Raw genomic sequence first — 6,441 nt, 5'->3', positions numbered from 1 at the left:
CTGATGCCGAGTGATATGGAGCACTTTTTCATGTGTTTGTTGGCCATCTGGATGTATTCTTTGCAGAAATGTCTGTTCATGTCCTCTGCCCATTTCTTGATTGGATTATTTGTTCTTTGGGTGTTGAGTTTGCTAAGTTCTTTATAGATTCTGGACACTAGTCCTTTATCTGATATGTCATTTGCAAATATCTTCTCCCATTCTGTCAGTTGTCTTTTGATTTTGTTAACTGTTTCCTTTGCTGTGCAAAAGCTTTTGATCTTGATGAAATCCCAATAGTTCATTTTTGCCCTTGCTTCCCTTGCCTTTTGCGTTGTTCCTAGGAAGATGTTGCTGCGGCAGAGGTCAAAGAGGTTGCTGCCTGTGTTCTCCTCAAGGATTTTGATGGATTCCTTTCGCACATTGAGGTCCTTCATCCATTTTGAGTCTATTTTTGTGTGTGGTGTAAGGAAATGGTCCAATTTCATTTTTCTGCATGTGGCTGTCCAATTTTCCCAGCACCATTTATTGAAGAGGCTGTCTTTTTTCCATTGGACATTCTTTCCTGCTTTGTCGAAGATTAGTTGAACATAGAGTTGAGGGTCTATTTCTGGGCTCTCTATTCTGTTCCATTGATCTATGTGTCTGTTTTTGTGCCAGTACCATGCTGTCTTGATGACGACAGCTTTGTAATAGAGCTTGAAGTCCGGAATTGTGATGCCACCAATGTTGGCTTTCTTTTTCAATATCCCTTTGGCTATTCGAGGTCTTTTCTGGTTCCATATAAATTTTAGCATTATTTGTTCCATTTCTTTGAAAAAGATGGATGGTACTTTGATAGGAATTGCATTAAATGTGTAGATTGCTTTAGGTAGCATAGACATTTTCACAATATTTATTCTTCCAATCCAGGTGCATGGAACATTTTTCCATTTCTTTGTGTCTTCCTCAATTTCTTTCATGAGTACTTTATAGTTTTCTGAGTATAGATTCTGTGTCTCTTTGGTTAGGTTTATTCCTAGGTATCTTATGGTTTTGGGTGCAATTGTAAATGGGATTGAATCCTTAATTTCTCTTTCTTCTGTCTTGCTGTTGGTGTAGAGAAATGCAACTGATTTCTGTGCATTGATTTTATATGCTGACACTTTACTGAATTCCTGTACAAGTTCTAGCAGTTTTGGAGTGGAGTCTTTTGGGTTTTCCACATATAGTGTCATATCATCTGCGAAGAGTGATAATTTGACTTCTTCTTTGCCGATTTGGATGCCTTTAATTTCCTTTTGTTGTCTGATTGCTGAGGCTAGGACCTCTAGTACTATGTTGAATAGCAGTGGTGATAATGGACATCCCTGCCGTGTTCCTGACCTTAGCGGAAAAGCTTTCAGTTTTTCTCCATTGAGAATGATATTTGCGGTGGGTTTTTCATAGATGGCTTTGATGATATTGAGGTATGTGCCCTCTATCCCTACACTTTGAAGAGTTTTGATCAGGAAGGGATGCTGTACTTTGTCAAATGCTTTTTCAGCATCTATTGAGAGTATCATATGGTGTTTTTTCTTTCTTTTATTAATGCATTGTATCACATTGATTGATTTGCAGATGTTGAACCAACCTTGCAGCCCTGGAATAAATTCCACTTGGTCGTGGTGAATAATCCTTTTAATGTACTGTTGGATCCTATTGGCTAGTATTTTGGTGAGAATTTTCACATCTGTATTTATAATTCTCTTTTTGATGGGATCATTATCTTGTTTTGGGATCAAGGTGATGCTCTGAATATATCATGCCTGTTCTTTCTGGCCTGCCAGGTCTCTGTGGATAAGTCTGCTGCCAATCTAATATTTTTACCATTGTATGTTACAGACTTCTTTTCCCGGGCTGCTCTCAGGATATTCTCTTTGTCATTAAGACTTGTAAATTTTACTATTAGGTGACGGGGTGTGGACTTATTCTTATTGATTTTGAGGGGCGTTCTCTGCACCTCCTGGATTTTGATGCTTATTCCTTTTGCCATATTGGAGAAATTCTCTCCAATAATTGTCTCCAATAATTCTCTCCAATAATTCTGCTCCCCTCTCTCTCTCTTCTTCTTCTGGAATCCCAATTATTTTAATGTTGTTTCGTCTTATGGTGACACTTATCTCTTGAATTCTCCCCTCGTGGTCCAGTAGCTGTTTGTCCCTCTTTTGCTCAGCTTCTTTATTCTCTGCATTTATCCTAGCAGTGAGAGCCTCCATTTTTTATTGCACCTCATTAATAGCTTTTTTTATTTCAACTTGGTTAGATTTTAGTTCTTTCATTTCTCCAGAAAGGGCTTTTATATCTCCCGAAAGGGTTTCTCTAATATCTTCCATGCCTTTTTCGAGCATTAAGAATTGTCATTATGAACTCTAGATCTGACATATTACCAATGTCTGTATTGATTAGGTCCCTAGCCTTCAGTACTGCCTCTTGTTCTTTTTTTTTTTTGTGGTGAGTTTTTCTGCCTTGACATTTTGTCCAGATAAGAGTATATGAAGGAGCAAGTAAAATACTAAAAGGGTGGCAACAACCCCAGGAAAATATGCTTTAACCATTTCAGAAGAGATCCCAAATCGTGAGGGGGGAGAAAGGGGATAAAAAGATGTTCAGAAAGAAAAAAAAAAAAAAAGAAAAGAAAAGAAACAATCAAAAAAAGAAAATGAATAAAGAAAAAGTATAAAAAAGAAAAAATATATATATTAGATAAACTAGTTAAAAAACGTTTAAAAAGAAAAGGGTAAAAGTTAAAAAAAAATTTAGCAGAAGAAGAGAAAAAAATTGAAAAAGAAAAAAAATTAAATTAACTACAAGACTAAAGAATCATGGGGAGAAAGCCATGAGTTCCGTGCTTTGCTTTCTCCTCCTCTGGAATTCTGCTGCTCTCCTTGTTATTGAAACTGCACTCCTTGGTAGGTGAACTTGGTCTTGGCTGGATTTCTTGTTGATCTTCTGGGGGAGGGGCTTGTTGTAGTGATTCTCAAGTGTCTTTGCCCCAGACGGAATTGCACTGCCCTTACCAGGGACCCAGCTGAGTAATCCGCTGGGGTTTGCTTTCAGGAGCTTTTGTTCCCTGAGCGCTTTCCATAGAGTTCTTTCAGAAAGTGGCTGATTTTCTGTTTCTAGAATTGTTGTTCTTCTTCTCTTTGATATGCCGTTGGATTTGTAGGTGTTTGCAATCTTTAGATAAGCGATCTAGCTGATGTCCTGCTAGCTGAAGTAGTCTCAGCCTGCTACTTCTCCACCATCTTGACTCCTCCCCCCCATTTTAATTTAAAAAAAAAATTAAAAAAGGGGTGCTGGGGTGGCTCAGTGGGTTAAGCCTCTGCCTTCAGCTCAGGCCATGATCTCAGGGTCCTGGGATCAATCCCTGCATTAGGCTTTCTGCTCAGCCAGGTGCCTGCTTCCTGCACTCTCTCTCTGCTGCCTCTCTGCCTACTTGTGATCCTTGTCTGTCAAATAAATAAAATCTTTAAAAAAATTTTTTTTGAAGTTTTTAAATTTTAATTTTGCAGTGTTCCAAAATTCATTGTTTATGCACCATACCCAGTGCTCCATGCAATACATGCCCTCTGTAATACCCACCAGAAGGCTCACCTCACCCCCCCAAAAGATTTTATTTATTTATTTGAAATAGGGAGAAAGTGAGAGAGAGCACAGGCTGAAGGGAGAGGGAGAAGCAGTTTCCCTGCTGAGCAGAAAGCCTGCTGCGGGGCTCATCCCAAGATCCGGCGATCATGACCTGAGCTGAATGCAGATGCTTAACTGACTGAGCCACTCAAGGACCCTTAAAATTTTAACTTTTAACCACATGAATATAATTTCCCCATCTATAAAATAGAGGTGGTTCTTGGTGCCCTTCTGCTTGCAGGACTTTTTTGAAAAATGTTAAAAGAATTTTCCATTTAAGGTATTCTCTTAATATCTTGAAGGAAAATCACTATATAAGAGTAAAAGGACAAAACATTTGTAAAGGGGGGAGAGTAAAAAAACAAACTTTGTTATTTTTTTACTGACAAGTTCAAAGTATTGGTTCTACTATATAAACTTAGGACAGAGTTATCCAGCTGATTAGTTTGCCTGCCTGCCATTTTACCTATAGCTGGTTCTCTAGTTTTAACTGATTACAAATTTTAATGTCAAGTACTACAATTTTAAAAAAATATATTAAGTATTAATTTGAGAGAGAATGAGAGAGTGAGAGAGCATGAACATGAGTGGGGGAGGGGCAGAGAGAGAGGGAGAAGATGACGCCCCATCAAGTAGGGAGCCGGAGGTGGATGGGGCTCAATCCTAGGACCTGACAATCATGACCTGAGCTGAAGGCAGCCGCTTAACCCACTGATCCAGCAGGCACCCCTCAAGTACTATAATTTAAAATTCTTTTTCTGGATAATTGGATTTGATTAAGTGTGTTCCTTGTTAAGTTCATTCTGCAAACACTAAATGCTCATTCTATAAAACCCATGTCCATGCATGTCTGACTATAGAAGTTTTGTATGAGGTAAACCAAAGTTAATAATCTGTTTGTATGAACAACTTTTTAAATGACATACTTTTCTTGTACATGAAGAACAGTGTTTCATTTAGTGCCAATATCACTCCTTGACAGTGCATTGAATGTTTAGATAGGCAATAACCCTTTAGTTTTTTTTTCACTTGTCAGTTCTCAAATTGTTCTAAGAAAGCAAGCCCAGTGACAGAGGAGAACAAATATGTGAATAATCTGTCCCACTCTCTATAGAAGTGCGTTCTTGAGGTGGAGCCGGATGTGGTTGGCTGCATATAAATATTTTAAAGTTTTTATCATTAAAGTTTATATAAATTTTGTATTATAACCAATCATATATTTTATTTTAACTTAAAATATTATTCTCCTTCTGAAACTGTCCAATTAAATTTATGCTTAAGAACATACTATTTTTATTCCTGTGATTATGCTTTATATTTCTCAGCCTGGTTGGGGAAAAAAAGGTACTGAAAATGCATTACAAATATCAGTGTTCCCTCCCTGTCTTGGGGATAAGATTGTAAAAATCTATGACTTTTCACTTCATATTTTGTGCAACTACTATTTATTTGCTGTGCCAGTAGAATTTCATACATATTCAGTGACTGAAAGCAGAGAATATAGATAGCAACCCAATTATTTGTCTTATCTCCCTATTATATCAACTGGAGCAGAATTTTTTCAGAACTTTTCCTCTATACTTGAGTTTACAGTTACTGTAAGAACTTGTGGAATCCTGCTGAGATGTGCAAGCAGATAAGAGTAAGGTCATTGGCTAATTGCATAGGCTCTGCATTATGTGAAATGTTGAACAATGCCTTGTATTTCTATTATACAATCACTGTCTTTATGAGAAAAATAATAGACTTGAAATCTTATACCTTTTAATTTTCTTAAGCTATAGGTAATAGTCTACTAGAATATGCCATCAAAACACCACCCTTCAAAATAATAAAGTAGTAAATAATAATTAGAGTCTAATAACTACTACTAACTAACTAATAGCTACTAATAACTACTACTAACTAATAACTACACATTATGAAATGTGTAGAATTTGAGACTTCCATTTTAAATTTTCTATTGGCATTTCAGAAATTGAGCCCATCTACTCATACTTTCCCCATTACATTTTCAAACTTTCTTCTTCTCCCTCTTCTCCTTCTCCTCTTCCTCCTCTTCTTCTTTAGATTTTACTTATTTGTTTAAGAGTGGGGGGGTGCTGACAGCATGAGCAGGGGAAGGCCACAAGGAAAGGGAGAAGCAGACTTCCCGTTGAGTAGGAAGCCGAACACAGGGACTGCCTCTAGAATACCATGTGGGGCCATGATCATGACCAGGATCATGACCTGAGCTGAAAACAGGTGGTTAACCAACTGAGCCACCTATGCACCCCTCAAACTTTCTTCTTATTTAAAGATGATTTTCTTTCAAGAAGATCCTTCTTCAGTATTTTTTTGCCAATGTTTTCCCAGTTTTTCCTCAAACTTTTGAATTATTTACTCCTAGCTTCTTCAGTATTACTTTTCCCAGTATTTCTTACTCTTGTCTTATCTACATTAAATCTTCTTTAAAAATAAACAGATTATTTCTTAGGTTGGATCATGTGAAATTGCTAATTGGCTTTCTTTTGACCTACCAAAATGACAGTTTTGTAGGAGTCAATCTAAAATGGTAACTCTAGGGGCACCTGGGTGGCTCAGTGGGTTAAAGCCTCTGCCTTCAGCTCAGGTCATGATCCCAGGGTCCTGGGATTGAGCCCCACATTGGGCTCTCTGCTCAGCAGGGAGCCTGCTTCCCCCTCTCTCTGCCTGCCTCTCTACCTACTTGTGATCTCTCTCTGTCAAATAAATAAAATCTTTTTAAAAAATAAAATAAAATGGTAACTCCATCCTCCAGGCTATTTCCTTTCTTTTAAAGCCAGATTTCTCAAA

The sequence above is a fragment of the Mustela erminea genome, chromosome 2, assembly GCF_009829155.1.
Source record: "Mustela erminea isolate mMusErm1 chromosome 2, mMusErm1.Pri, whole genome shotgun sequence".
Lineage (NCBI taxonomy): Eukaryota > Metazoa > Chordata > Mammalia > Carnivora > Mustelidae > Mustela > Mustela erminea.
This window is presented reverse-complemented; position numbering follows the sequence as displayed.